The sequence below is a fragment of the Ochotona princeps genome, chromosome 1, assembly GCF_030435755.1.
Source record: "Ochotona princeps isolate mOchPri1 chromosome 1, mOchPri1.hap1, whole genome shotgun sequence".
Lineage (NCBI taxonomy): Eukaryota > Metazoa > Chordata > Mammalia > Lagomorpha > Ochotonidae > Ochotona > Ochotona princeps.
In genome coordinates, this window is record NC_080832.1 from 2737349 (window position 1) to 2754051 (window position 16703).

The following is a 16703-nucleotide window of genomic DNA, read 5'->3' on the forward strand; positions in this document are numbered from 1 at the left end:
TGCCCAAGGAAATACAGAAACTCTTGGAGGTTGAACAATATGCTATTAAACGAACAATGGGTCAGGGAAGAAATTAAAGATGAGATCAAAAAATTTATGGAAACCAATAAAAACTCTGACACAACATTCCAAAACTTGTGGGACACTGCCAAAGCAGTGCTACGGGGTAAATTCATCGCAATTGGAGCTCATGTCAAGGCCCAAGAGAAGCGCCAAATACAGGAACTAACCACACACCTCCAGGAATTGGAAAAGCAGCAGCAGATGAGCCCCACACACAACAGGAACCAAGAAATCATCAAAACAAGGGAGGAAATCAACCAGACAGAAATTAAAAAAACCATACACAAAATCAATGAATCAAAAAGCTGGTTTTTTGAGAAGATAAACAAAATAGACACCCCACTGGCCCGACTGACAAAGAAAAAACAAGAGAAAGCAAGAATTAACAGCATCAAAGATGAAAAAGGCAACATAGCAACAGACATTACAACCATTAAGAACATAATTAGAAATTACTACAAAGCACTGTACTCCAACAAATCAGAAGACCACCAAGAAATGGAAAAGTTCTTAGACTCACACAACCTGCCAAAACTTAGCCCAGAGGCAACAAACGACCTGAACAAACCCATAACTGAAGCAGATTAAAGACCTCCCAACAAAGAAAAGCCCAGGCCCAGACAGCTTCACTACAGAATTCTACAAAACATTCCGAACAGAACTAACCCCAATCCTCTACAAACTCTTCAAAACAATAGAAAAGGAAGCAACTCTTCCAAACTCATTCTATGAAGCCAACATTACCTTAATACCCAAACCCGACAGAGATCCCACAGAGGAAGAAAACTACAGACCTATCTCTCTGATGAACATTGGTGCTAAGATTCTCAACAAAATCCTAGCCAATAGAATTCAAAAGATCATCCGGCAGATCATTCATCCGGATCAAGTAGGATTCATCCCTGGAATGCAGGGGTGGTTCAACATAAGGAAATCCATAAATGTGATACACCACATCCAAAAACTGAACAACAAGAATCACATGATAGTATCAATAGACGCAGAAAAAGCTTTCAACAAAATCCAACACCACTTCCTGCTAAAAACCCTAACCAAGGTAGGCATAGATGGAAAAATCCACAACATAATCAAAGCAATATATGAAAAACCTAACGCCAGCATCATACTGAATGGAGAAAACCTGGAACCCTTCCCACTGAGATCTGGAACAAGACAGGGATGTCCACTTTCTCCGCTGCTGTTCAACATAGTCCTAGAGGTACTTGCTGAGGCCATAAGACAAGAAAAAGAAATCAAAGAAATCAAAGGAATCTGAATGGGAAATGAAGAAGTCAAGTTCTCACTATACGCAGATGACATGATTCTTTATATAGAAGAGCCAAGAGGCTCAACACAGAGACTCCTAGAACTTATACGAGAGTTTGGTAGAGTGGCAGGGTACAAAATTAATGAACAAAAATCAACAGCCATAGTAAATGCAAACAGCCCCAAGTTCGAAAAAGATCTAACCAGCAAAATACCATTCAAAATAACAGAGAAAAGTATAAAGTATCTGGGAATTAACCTAACCAAAAATGTAGGAGACCTATGTGAGGAAAACTACAAACCACTTAAAAAAGAAATTGAACAAGACCTCGAAAGATAGAGTAACATCCCATGCTCCTGGATAGGTAAAATCAATATCATAAAAATAGCTATATTGCCAAAGGCAATATACACATTCAATGCAATTCCAATCAAATTGCCAAAAACATTCTTCACGGAACTGGAAACAATGATCCAAAGGTTCATCTGGAAACACAAAAAACCATGAATAGCCAGAACCATTCTCAAGAACAGGAAGTTAGCAGGGGGAATCACAGTTCCAGACCTGTGGACATAGTATAGGGCAGTGGTTATCAAAACAGCCTGATACTGGCACAAAGATAGAGAAGAAGATCAATGGAGCAGAATAGAAACACCAGACGGGAACCCACACAGATACAGCCAAATAATCTTTGACAAAAGACAAACGATAATCTTGGCAAATGGGAAGGTCTGTTCAGTAAATGCTGTTGGGACAACTGGTTGATAGCCTGTAGAAACAAAAAGATAGATCCACATCTCTCACCATACACCAAGATCAAATCTAAATGGATAAAAGATCTAAACCTACATCCAGAAACCTTCAAACTTTTGGAAGAAAATGTTGGAAATACTCTGCAAGATCTAGGGGTAGGTCCCTACTTCCTAAAAAGGACTCCAAAAACAATAGAAATCAAGACCAGAATAAACAAATGGGACCTCATCAAACTAAGAAGCTTCTGTACAGCTAGAGAAACAATCAACAAAGTAAAAAAGCAGCCCACAGAATATGAGAAGATCTTCGCGCACTACGTAGGTGATAGAGGGCTAATCTCCAGAATATACAAAGAACTACGAAACAGCCAAAACACCAAAACACCAAAACAAACAAGCCACTCAAGAAATGGGCATGGAAAATGGGCAGACACTTCACAAAGGAACAATCCCAAATGGCAAATAAACATATGAAAAAATGCTCAAGTTCCCTGGCAATAAGGGAAATCCAAATTAAAACATCAATGAGGTACCACCTAACGCCAGTAAGGGTGGCCCACATGAATAAAAGCACCAACAACACTTGTTGGCGAGGTTGTGGGGTAAAGGGAACCCTACTCCACTGCTGGTGGGGCTGCAGGCTGGTACAGCCTCTATGGAAATCAGTATGGAGAACATTCAAACAACTCAAATTCAACATACCGTATGATCCGGCAATAGCACTCCTAGGAATATATCCAGAACACTTGTTTTATGAGAAACCAACATGCACTCCTATGTTCATAGCAGCACAATCAGTAATTGCAAAAACATGGAAGCAGCCAAAATGCCCATCAGCAGAGGATTGGATAAGAAAGCTATGGTTCATCTACTCCATGGAATACAACTCAGCTATTAAAAAAAAAAAACAAAATCCAGTTCTTTGTGGCCAAATGGGCCAAACTGGAAACCATAATGCTAAGGGAAATGAGCCAATTCCAAAAGGTTTAATACCACATGTTTGCCTTAATTTAAGATGATATGATGTTATGTATAACATGTTATGTTATGTATGTTATATGTTGTGTGTAAACTAAAATTGAACTGTGAATGGGGGGGTCACAGAAAGTGGTTAAGAACTCGCATTTACTTTTAACATAATGGTTACTCATTACTATGTCAATTAATTCCATAATGATGTAAATTTTTGCTGATGGTATGTTGGAGCTTTTAATTCATTGGGATGATACTCTGCTGGCTCTGTCTTCAGACCAGATAGGGTATACCTAAGAAGCCGTTGAACTTGATTGGACAATAAGATGCTGGACTCTATGTTTGGTATATGCTTGCAATGGGGGAATCTCAACTGAACTTGAACTGTGGTTATGCAACAAGGTGGAGGAATCCACCATGGGGGGAGGGTTTGGGGAGGGGTGGGAAGAATCCCAGTACCTATGAAACTGTGTCACATAATACAATGTAATTAATGAATTAAAAATAATAAATAAATTAAAACAAACAAACAAACAAAAAATAAATAGTGAGTCAGAGTCACATGTAACAGACTACTTATCAGGTGTTACTGTTTAAGCTGGCCTGCTTTACATGTGCTGTGAATATTCATATTAGCCCAAAGTTGATCAAGACCATCCCACACAAAGCCCATTTACAAATGCGTGTTGAGTGTATCATATAGAAACACAGATGAGAACTTTGTGGCTATGATGGGACGTAAAGATAAAAATATGATGTTCAAAGTATTCTGGAAGCACAGAACTGCCGAATGCCAGCTGCCTGTTCTTGCGATCAGGTGGCCGTTGTTACTGCTCAGAGTCACGACAGAGTTTGTTTCTAATGAATGCATGTAGCTTCACAGTCTTTTAAAATCAAAATGTAATCTCTATTTTAAATGTCTAAGAGCTACTCTCTGTTCAATAAAAACTACAAGGAGTTTGAAATCCATGACACAAATAGCAGCAACATAATGATAACAACAAATGGTGAGACGTCATTGGAAATACAAAGTTTTGAAATTCCTTATGATGTATGAGAATATTTTAGTTACTAGTTCATGATCTGAACTGTGAGCCACTCCCATAGACACAATACAGCATCACGCTGGACAGGTAAATGGTGGGGGTAACTGGGACACAAGAAGTGGTTCAGTACCCTCCCAGGTGCAGTAAAGACTGCAGCACAGGCCAACAGGACAGACTTCAATGTAAATGCAGTGAATTTTATAAAATTTAAACACTTAAAAAAATGATCAATTGGCATAGGTTCAGGTACTGAATAAAAAGATGATATCCAACTACATGCTGTTTAAAAGAAGTGTGCTTTAAATACCAAAACACAAGTGCTGAAAGTTAAATTATGGAAAAGGCACTCTGCAATGGTGAATGTAGACTAGACACTTCAGCTCCCTAAATGTAGAGAAAACGTACTTTCAAAAGAAGAACACTGATGTTGTTATAAAAGGGATTTTATTGTGATAAAAATGTCAGTTAATCAAATTTAAATGTAAGGCAAGTACCTCCAATGCGAGACCTAAAGATTTATGTATCTGAGGGGAAATACAGAAGGATCATCATTGATTAAAATGCATGATTGTCGCTGGGACATTGAGCAGCCATTTTCCATGATAGAACCAATGCATAAAATATTGGTATGGAAGGTTCAGATGTGCCATAAAGCAGTGTGACCGAATCGAAATTTGCAAAACACTATACTGACAACCATAAAATAATTTTTTGAGAATAAAACCATACAGAATACTAACAGACCATATGCTAGATAAAAAGCATGTGTCTATGAATTTGCACAATTTTAAATAAAAGAGCTATACTCTCTGGCTGTAGTATTATTCAGTGCAATACTAAAATGTGAGGGATTTAAATAATGAAGGCCTTAACTGAAATAGTACTTCTTTAAGGATTATATTAGTAAACAGAGTTCTCCAAGCAACAATCTCAGCTGCTGCTTTAAAAACTCAATAAAATGTGTGCTATTTAAAGCCAACGTTACTGAAAGGATGAAAATAGAAAGTGAAATAGAAAGCACAAAATAATAGAGAAAATTATCAATTAAAAGTTGAATCAGGCATTAAAAAATACTGAGCCCTTTTTTTACTCCACAAACTCCTTCAAAGCAAGAGAGGGGGCAATACTCAGAGATCTTATTCTATAGATCACTGTAATCTTAAGAAAAACAAAGTCACAAATTTACAGGAAAGCCACAGGCTAATATTTGTATGTTGTCTGAACACAGGCTTATAAACACCAGAATTCTTAATAATATTTTCAAATAGTATAAAAATGTATAAATGATAGCACAAGGTGAACATGTTAAAATGATCCTAGCATTTCAAGATTGGTTACTTTCATGTTTGGATCCTTATCCGGGTTTTCCCTAAGTGCCTAAGTGTTATGAGCCAGGTCCCCCAAGTGTTATATTAACTGACAATGTATCAAGCTTCAAGGGATTGAGGGAAAGTCTCGATTTGATTACAGTTTGTGGGAGCTGGGTCCGGTGGAATTCATTGTATCATGGGGGCAGGGATGTGAACTAGCTCTGGCCCAGCTACACGCTCCCTGCTACTGGACCCCATGTGAACCTCCTCAGCCTGTCTTCTGACATCCTTACACCCCAGTGACACTACATGAAGGAAGCTCCTCATGCTGGCGTGGAAACTTCCCAGGCATGACTTCAAAGAAACCATCTTCCTTCCAATATCTCTTCCCAGTTATTTACTTAAACTAATGAAAAGTTGATCAGTGTGCTTATATAAGCTCATTACATAAATTTTAAAAAAAGGAGAAGGTTGTGATAATGAACACAGAGTACAAGAAATGCACTGTATTTGAGTGAAATTGGATTTTGAGATTTGATTATTCATAGCTGCCTTATCCACATTCTTGAGCAGCAGAGATGATTCTATTCATTATTTAAGTTCTTTATTTGGAGGATGATTAAGCCTGTGAATTATAAAATCAACTGGGAGTATGCCATTGTAAAAACAGAAGAAAAAATATGGAAGTCCGGAAGAGGGAGGGTGATAGAGCAGGTGGAGGGTTGGTAGGGTATATCGCTGTATTCCTACATTTGGATTTCTGAAATACAGGAAGTTGACTCTTTATCTGCATAAAAAGACAACAACTGGTAATATTCAATCGTCAGTCAAGATAACTACCGGTAAACTAAGAGTGAATGGAAATATCCTCAGACTGAGAAAGGGCTCGGAGAAAAACCTTCTGGAAATGAGCAGGACAACCTGCTCTCTCAAGATGGTGCCTGCCTGTCTCAACCACGTGCTGAGGAGCAGCGACAAGGCACCTGTAGGCTCCTGCCAAACCTTCCCAGGGTACTGTCCTCTCCGGCCTGCTGGCTGGTGGTAACAGGATTCCTCTCCAGGAGGATGCCCAGAGAGAGGTCCAAGCTCTGTGTGCACTCTTCTGCTCCCAGGGAATGGCCCTATGGCCTCGGCAGGCCTCCATCCTGCTCACAGGCACGGCCTGGTTCCTCCTTCTCCTTGGTGTGGCTGCCTGCCAGGCTCCTGCACACCTGCTGCCTCTGTTCTCTTCCTCTGGCCTTGGCCTGGGGATAGCCTTAGTGGAGCATTTCAGTGGAGGATGTGGCCACAACACATTTTCTGTGGAGATGCCTAGGCAAAACTGGAAACCCATGTCAGAGAACCTGGAATGCTGCCTCCTCACACTGCATCCGCTTTAGTGGGCCTTGCAAACAAATGCTGAACTTACTGCAGTGCAAAGAAAGCAGAGGGTGTGATTTCCCGACTTTGGTGTAATTAAAAAAAAGGAAACAAAATCCTTTTAACCAAGCAGAAAGTAGTACAAAAAGTTAAATTACTCATCATCAAACTTCTTTCTTACCATTTGTAACTCATTACTTATTATGACTCTAATTATTATCATTCATAATGATGTTTAAAGAACTAAAGAAATTAGCTGCTGAACCCTGAACGTTACGTTTGCAATCATCCAGCTGACTTCATTCCTTTAGATACATCCTAATTTCATGTAGTGTAGTAGTGCTTTGCCTGGAAAACCTGGACACCATCACATGTGGTGACAACGGGCAGAGAGTAAGCTCTCCCAGCTCTGTGTGAACATCTCCTCCCGTTGACAGTTATTTTTATTCACCTCTTCAGAGGTTTTGTGTGATTGTTTCTGCTTCTGCTGCCTGTGAAGGATTCTGTCCTTACGTCTTCAGTCCTCCCTGGTGAAGGGTTCTCCTCCCTGCAGGTGTCCCAGCCTTCTCCCCGTCACTGAGGCTCCATCCTCTCTGCAGGGTGCCTGCCGTTTGTGTTTAGCTTGCTTAAGTCTTTGCTCAGTGTTCTGGGTTTGTGAGTTTATAATTTTTATGAAGTAGGCCATACTTGAGGCTCTACCTCTGTGGCATGTTCATCCTGCACCATGCTTCTTCCCCCTTGCTTTAGCGGCACTGCAATTACACACAGGCTTATTGACTTCATATTGTCCCAATATCACTCAGCCTGTGAGCTTTCTCTCCCTCTTTCAATATTGGATAGTTCTCTATACATAGTATCTTTTTGGGTGTCTATTCCTAAGTATATATACAGAAAACTTTTCATTTTGGGTTTCATGTTTCTCGCTTTGAAATTTTATTTGATTCCTTTTCTTAGCTCACTTGCCTCCTAAGGAAGCAAATCATTGTAACTTTTGCTGCATTAAGAGTTTAGAGACAGCCATTGAAACATGCTTTGCAAATGCTCACGCTGCTGGTGCCCCACCTCTGCTGACTCAGAGCGGTGGATCCTTTCTCTGCAAAAAGATGCCTTTGCACAGTTTGGGCCTGGCTTTTGGGACAGCTCTTTCCTCTCCAGAACCCTGCATTCTCCTTCCAAACACCACAGCCTCCCAGGACTTGGCCCTTGGTCTCAGCAAACACACTATTGTCTGCTTGGCAGAACAACACTCCACAGTAGTTGGCAGGCGCCTCCTGGCAGGAAGTGCCCCAACTTTCCAGGGGTTCACCTTCTTCATCGCATGTCACACCAATTCTGCAATTCTTCCATTTATTTCAGGTACTCACGGTAGATAGATAAAACTGTTTCCTGCTATTTTACCTTGGAAGTGGAACCAGGAGATATTTCCGTATGAATTTTAAGAAAGCAATTCTTGAACTAAAAAACTTCTAAATTTGTGAAGATTGATTTTTTAAATGTAGGTAATATCTATATATATAGATATAAATACATATTTTCATCTCAGTTTTTTCTGTGAGTTTTACCATTTGTCTAACATCAGTCTAATTGTAGTGTCAGCCTAAAATTAACCAGAATGGAATCTATAATACTGCGCATTGCTTTCTCTGTTGATTTTCACGGTTTTAAGGATTTTGTCATCTCCTATTTTGCCATTGAATGTTGGTGTAGGATGTTCTGTTGCAAGTGGTGGCCAAATACACCGTGCCAAGATGCCGTGTTTCTTCCATTTAAAGAACTACTCTTGAACAATGTAATGTCATCATTTTATGCAACACTGAAGTCATGTATCCATCAAGCTATTCATTCAAAATGGCCCCTAACATCCACTGTGATCCCCAATTAAATAGAAAACTGAGCATGAACCATATCCTGCCTACTAAAAAATGATTTTCACACATTTCTCCTTTTTTTTCTCATGAAAAAGTTAGGATTGTTTGAGGATGTTTTCCACAGTTCTTCTGGAAGATCCCAAGGTGAGGTGAGAGGCGCAGCAGAAGACCACCAGAGAAAGAAGACTGCAAGAGTCAGCCAACCGATCTGTCCAGTGAGTGACAGTGAAGCTTATAGAGAGGATGATTAACAGGGGGCCTGTAGCACCAGTAACAGTAACCTGGTAGGTTCCCCACCACAAGCCACCAATCAACTTAAAGGGCAATTTTAGATAGAATCCTTCCTGACAAAATCAATATGTAAGCCTGACTGACAGCAGCGGCCCCTAACTGGGGCCTCATTTTCTCACAGTAAGGTGGGGACCTTCCAAGCAGAGGAAGACAAGATATGTACCTCTGGCAAAGCGGGGTCTCAGTTTGCCAACCCCCCGCTGCTTTCCGTCAGAGGGTGGGAGCAGTTTGCTGTACTCTCTTGACCTCCAGTATAGACCAGGACAACCCAGGTCCATGGATGACCACCCAGAATTGTCTACTTTTCTGATTTCTCTTTTCCTTGTTACTGAATAGAAACAAGGCAGTTGACAAGAATTTGGGTTTCCTGTGTCTGGAAGACTGAATCTCTGAGTGATGATAGGAGAATTTTTCTACTCCTGAAGGACTATGGTCCAGAGCAGATAGCACCATAGCCGAGGCAGACTGTGAACTCAGTGTAGACATCCCATCTTGGCTCTCTACTCACTCCAAGGATTCACTGGAATTGCCACCCTAAAAGCTGGTGCAGTATTTATTCTTTGTTCTCCCTATCATCGCTATAGTTCTGGACTTTATGCATACACTACTGTAACTTTCACATGACTAGAGTTATCATATTTATGTCAGCGATATGATGACAAAACGGGCAAAACTATCAACTGCAGTGCCGTCATCCCATGTGGGCACCAGTTCACATCCCCACCGTTCCACTAATGATCCAGCTCCCTCCTGACGAGCCAGGGAAAAAGTAGTACGAGAGATCAGGTCCCTGTGTCCCGCCAAGAAACCCAGATGAACCCCCGACGCCTGCATTGACCCAGCTCAGCCCTGGTCTTTGCAATCACCTAGGGAGTAAACCAAATGTTGGAAGATTCTCTCTCTCTCTCTCTGATTTTATATGAGTCTCTCTCTTTCTCTGTAATGTTTTCAAATAAAAAATTGTTTTGCTTTTAAAATTTCTTTTTAATCTTTTTAAGCAGACAGAAACCTTGTCTATATGTTCATGGAGTACCTTGTGATATTTTAATGCATGTACATATCCGGCAGTCATCAAGCAGGGACCTCAAACATCAAACATTCATTATGGAGAAAACATCGTAATTCCACCTTCTAGGGTTTTTTCCAGAGGTAAAAATATGTCATTTTAATATGTATGATCATCTTACTTGGTCACCAAATTCCAGAATTTCTTGCTCCTGTCAACTGTAAACGTGTATCCATTTATCAACATTTCCCCATCTTTCCCTTAGTGAGAATGACTGATTCATTTTTTACCAATGAGACCATTTCCTGCTTAAAAGTTTTATCATCTTGATGTTTGTTTCACACTCTGCACTTTGCTTTTTAAACTTTTATTAATATAAAGAGAATGGAGTTCATGTATTCCACAGGTATAACACTAAGAATATAACTGCATTTTCCAGTTTATCTTTGGTATTTTGCTGTTACATTAATATTTTAAAATCTGTGCAATATCACTTTGCTTTTCTGTTTTCAAAAGAAAAATGGTCCACGGTTTTGTCCCACCAGTTTGTTCCAGTTGATCCTTTGAGCTTCTTTTTTAACTGCCCGACCTGAGTTCAGTCTCTCCTTGACCACACGTCCGTGTTGCAGTGGGCTCATACCTGCCATCGTGATCACAACATCTTGCTCCCCAGGCTCTCATACATTGACATTGAATTGCTGTTTTATGAACTTCAGCAGGGGAGGTGGTGGGAGCTGCTTAGACTTTTACAAATGTCTCTCAGTAGAGTGCTGGGCATTGAGGGAGGCAAAGCTGGTTATGGGTTGAAGCCCGGAGGAGAGCAGAGGTTTGTTCTTTCACCCTGCCTCCTCTGCGATGTCATCACAAACATCCAATCTTCGAGGCTGGAGGTTATTTCATCTGGCGAGAGTGGGGAGGTAGGTTTTGGGAAAGCAGGGACAACAGATACCTGAATAGAGACTGGATGGGAGCTGGAAAGCAGAGATGTCATTGAAGTGACTCCACAGAGGCTTCCAAGCCTTCTCCAGCCACCAGTGCACATGACCCATCCAGGCTACTAGAATCTCTGCCTGGAGAAATGCCACACCCTTCTCTGCTCCACCCCAGCCCATTGCAGCAAAGCAAACGGCTGCTTGGTCTCCAGATGGCTCTGTGGCGGAGCCTCTGTGTGCTTGTAGAACTTTAAACAGGCTTTCCAGGGATTACCTTGTAACTGCAAACAGATCTCAGTAACAAAACAAGCCAAAATTAGAAGTGGAAATTTCAACCACTGTTAAGATACAGTCTTCCACACCCTGGAGACCCTGGCATGCACCCATGGGTCCTTCAGTGACGCCAAGATGCTGCCTGGCAAAGGGCTCAGTAGTTGCCTGTGACTCAGAAGCTCCCTGAGAGGAGCTGGGGCCTGAAGAAGTGGGGCAGGCTGCAGATCACTATGCAGGAAGGGAGATTTCAACTTGAAACTAGGAAGCCTCTCAACAGAGAATTCCGGAGTAAACACTAACACGAGGGAGAATGTTCCAGTTCCAGACCCTGTAACCACACTCGGTAGCAGTGTTTTCATCCTAGTGTCTTCACTCCAAATGGAGTGCAAACTGTCTGGTTCTAACACATCTCAGGTGGGAATGTGCTGATTGCCAATGCCCTCACCTCCCTAAATACAGGGTTTCTACACCTGCCTGTGCTCACCCAGTGGCCAGAGATATCCTGGGAGAATCTGCTGTGGTGGGAATGCTGTGCGGTACTTACTGTTAGAGACCAGCAAGCCACTGCACCCTCAGAGCGGGTGCTCCAGCACTGACACTCACACACAAGCTCAGAACCTTCCTAGCAGGGCAGGAAGCAGGTGGTTCTGATCAGAGGCTCGGTAGAGAGACTGCCAACCCTGCTCAACTCAGCAGGGCTGGCCACGCTGTGCAGTCAGCTCATTCTAAGGTTTGCTCACCTTGTGCTTGACTTTCTCATTCGAGGCATCCTCCAGCAGACGTGCTGTGAATGTCCTCATGACAAAAGCCAAGGGCAAGAGGCGTGGCAGAAACTGACAAAGGCACATCTCCAGCCCTTGCTCACAAGAGTGTTCCGTGTTCTCTTGGCCAAGGAAAATATCCTGGACAACAGCAAAATTTAAGATGAAGAGTATGGAGACAGAGTGGTCTCTGTTTGTGGCCACCAGTCGTCTGGACCCTCTGCCAAGTCATCTACATCTTCCCCATGCAAACACCGCATCCTATACCTTAGAACCCTCATCTGACCTCCAGCGACAAAAGCCTCGAAGGCCGTCTTGTGCTTTGTATTGGGTGTGGAACTGACTGCTCATGCTCTCCTCCACTTGAGCTACAGACTCTAAGATAAAGGCAAAATATCCCTCCCCCATTAAGTCACTGAAGCATGGGAGGAAGACGTTAGGACCTCCATGACAGGGGTAGGGCCTTTGCGACAGGTTCTTGTAGTCAAAGGGAGAGGCAGAACTCACCTCTGAAGCAGCATGGGCAGGTAGGATGTATAGGTGTAGGTGATGAGCAGGGCAGAGGTCTGTGAGTTGAAAAATCACAAAGCGGGAACATCAGTGGCAGGGATAAGAGAAATGTCATCCTAAGTAGACGGACATGGAGAATAGTCACAAGTGACTCCAGCCTGACACACAGAGGGAGATGTCAGCCTGAGATATAGAAAGACACGGTGGGAACAAAATGTCCCCACTACTCAAAAACGGGAGAGAAGCAAGCTGCAGTTACAGCTGACCCCATTCAGCTCCATACATGTATGCAAAGAGCCTGGACAATTGCTGTAGGCAGTGTGCCCTCAACAATATTCATGCATGAGAATCTCCCACTGTAGGAGCTGTCCTTCGCTTCAATAAAACTTTGCTTTTCAAGCTTTATGGTCTTCGGACCTGAACCCAAACATTGTTACAATACAGAAATCTGGTCACACTGCAGACAGTCCCCATGAGCAGAAATCACCCGTGGAGAAGGAGGAACCTGGTCAAATGTCGAGGTGACCAGATTTGAGGGGAAATGTTTCTTGCTAAACTGACTTAGTGGAGCTCTGTGTTTGTATTAGATTTTGAAAGTAACTGCACAGCAGAGCCTGGGGGAAGATTTAGGCAACACAACTTGGGGTAAGCAGTGTCCCCTTGTCACCATGTTTTGAAAATGTGCTGACATAGTTCTGCTACCTCTGCTTCCTTCTCTCTGCCTTCCGATTCTGTTTGGATTAACATCTGTTTTGTGATAATTGTGTTTTGGAGAGATCAGCCCTGTGAGTGTATCCTGCCTCTTATCATATACTAGGTAGTGACGTTTCCTCCTGCTAAGTTACTATTCTCTTTCTGAAAAGACTTTTAGTTTCGCTGACTCCTTCGAATAACTATGCAGCCCAAGCCCGATCCGTAATCCGTACGGGAGGGAGCCTGTATTCATACACATCCTTGTCTCCTTTCCATCAGTGCCCCTTTGTGTGTGTACCTCACGCTTTGTATCACAGTGGAGACAATACCCTTTCTTACCCACAGCATCAGTGTGCTCTTAGAAGGATCAGAGGTCCTGTTTGGGAGTTCTGACACTTCTCACCATAGAAGAACATGAGCAATGTTTTATGAGGGATCAACCTGGATTCATGTTGCTATCCTATTGAGGGAATTCATTAGTAGTATCGAATTAGGAAATTTCTTTATATTTTAATATTTTTTGTGGTACCTGCGAGTGAGTGTATGTGCTTATACGTCAGAATACACACACATATATACATATATACATACATGTATATGCACATGCAAGCAGAATCTTGTCACAGAGTGTCTGAATATGACTCCACCAGAAGTTTATCAAGTTTGCGTCTAATTTAGGCGTACTAAGAATGGGAGGCTTTTCTTGAATACATGTCATGTTTCGTCTTGAATGGGCAGTGGACACTTTCCTCAGAGCAGAAGCAGCACTGTCTTTCAGTTCCCTTTCAGAGAAAACATTTCTGCAATCTCTTTCCTCCAGGACCTTGTCTTTACGATTCTAAAAGCAGCTACAACCAAGAAAGAGTCACTTACTACCGTGAGTTTTGTTCACCATTTTGAACAGATGGATACAAGGCACACATATTACGTCCTTACGTTTCCCTTTGTTTTCACGTTATCTCCTTTCTCAGATTTCTTATGTTAGGTTTTATTTGACAATCTCATTCTTCAGTTTTGAGTAACTATCGTGTGATCTTTCTTATTGTTGCTTAACTATGTTCTCGGTTCCTTGTACATTGGTCTGTTAGAGAGAAGACTTCTTCACATGCAGGAACTTACAACCTGAGGTTTGTGAATGGAAGTCTCAGAGAATGACAGATCCTTTCCGATGTCCTCTTGTCTTCCTGTTCGCTCCTGCCAGGAGTTCTGTTTATCCACAATGTAAGCATGTCACCAAGCGATGCGGTGTAAAGTCCAATGGTCGCCTGCCTCCTTGCATTGCATTGGTTAAAAGTTTTTACAGAGATGCAGTTCTTCTCAGCTGAGTCATGGTATCAGTTGAATTCCCTTGGAGGGCAATAAAAGGTATAATTAAACATAAAATGGACCAATTCTAATAGCATCATATGTAATTTTGCACAAGAATACTGTTATTCTTAGATCGATCTCTGTCTCTCTTTTGGTCTATAAATTGACATCCATTTCCCTCCAAGTTGGAGGGTGATGGGAGGCTGGATAGCCCACTGTGCTGTAAAGAGCAGAGGCTCTGGAAGGCTTGTGTTAATTGCACAGAAAATTGTTACTCAGAACACTGAGTCTGCCACATCCGGCTGGGAAACAATTTTGACAATTTTCTTTTTGCCGTGGCGATGATGTCGCAGTGCGTGATGTGGCTCCTCCAGAAAGCTTCTTTTCAGCAGGATTTTCTTATGCTTGGAGATTCTCCATCACCTTTCATCATCAGCATCTTGCTTCCAATTTACTTCACTTATCAATATATGTTAACTGTTTATTACTTGTTATGCCTTTAATTTTCCTATGCCTTTCAAATTTTGTATTAATTTATTTTTATATATTTGACAGGCAGAGTGACAGAGAAATACAAGGGGAGGGGTTTTTCACATGCCTGTTCACTGCCCTCATAGCAGCCAAGACTGTCAATGGGCTGAAGCCAAGAGCCAGGAACTGCCTCTGGGTCTCCCAGGTGGGTGACAGGGACCCATTTGCTGGAGCTGTCACCCACTACCATCAGGGTTATGTATCAGTAGGAAGCTGGATTGGAACTGCGACAAAACTCAAGCACACACTGAAACAGGCGATGTGGGCTACCCCAGCTGATTCTTAACTACTTGGAAATTAATCATGTGAGATTTAATCATAGAAACCTAGCTTTCCAAGAGTATTTATCATTTATTTTTTGATTCACACAAAACTGCTAGGTGCACAAGGTAGATGGCATTTATGGGTGAGGAAACATGAGAGACACCTCAGTTGGCACCCAGACACCCCGAGTTCATCCCGCGACCAGCGCACTCCCGGTAGTGATGCTTCTCTGCCTTCGGGCAGGCAGTTCTCACGAAGAGCTGCAGCTTCACTGCTGACCCCAAGCCAGGCTCTTCCGACACAATATGGGGTCAGGGGTTTTCTCAGCCTCATCTGAACACATTCTGCTTTGCATTTCTCATTAATATTTCCACTTAGAACTGTAGAGAACATTCCAGGTGAGAATACAGAAGAGCCATAAACAGAGAGCAGGACAGGTTGAGTTTTCCAGAGCTACCATATTCTCTGTGACTTGAAACTCATGCTAACTGATGGTTAACACAATCAGATAGGCTACTGTTATTAGTAATTTCCCACAATCCAGTTAGCTAATGACTTTTTCATAAATGTAAATTTTGTCTACATGTAGTAGTATGGCTAACGCCAAGGACTGATGTGTACACGTTGATGTCAGAGGGCTCCTGGATAAACAGGTGGGAAGGAGCAGGTCAGTGTCTGACATCCAGGGGCCATCACTGTGTGGACAGATGTCAACAACAACGCTTCACAGCCAGAAACCGTGCGGTGACCCACTGCACCTTCACATGCAGTGTTTGCCATGAGTACCACAGACACCTTGGCAAGCTCTTTGGTGAAGCTGAGCTGCAGCATATCTGCAGGTGCCAGTGGCTAGCAGGCACTGTCCTGGCGTACTCCTTGGTTTGTCTGCAAAGGTTGAACCCACTCTACAGCTCAGTAGTAAAACCTTAGTAGCAAATTGTGCTTAATGAAAATTCCAAAAAAGAAATCTGAGTGAAAATGGCTCAGTATGGAAATCCTAAGAAAAATCAAATCTGTGAAACAAGAGACATGCTATGGTAGTGTGTTATGCTGTTTGCTTAAATGCATGTTGCCTAGAATCCTTTAGATGGAACTGGAATTTAGCACACAAAAAAGGGTCCTGGTATCACAGCAATGAGGTATACAGAATGCATTTCAGATTTCTCTAATCTATAAAGGCACATAAATAGAAAATGTAATTTGTTCTCGATATGACTCACAGTTTTGCTTCTTGTCCAGTCACTTCAGGGTTTTTTATTTTGAATTTATTTTGAGTGCCTGCATTTTTGTCAGCTTCAAAAATTTCTGGACTTGATTCTGGTGGGCTGGGAATGCACTGAGTGTTCCGTTTGAGTCCTTGGTGGAGTGTTTCTGTCTTTGTTGCTGGCGTCTACCCAAGCCTCTCACCCAACAAGGGTGTGAACTCCACTAAGGATGCTTCTTCGGGGGTCTGTGCTGGATCGGCGTTCACCGATACCTCTCAACGCTGGTACGTGT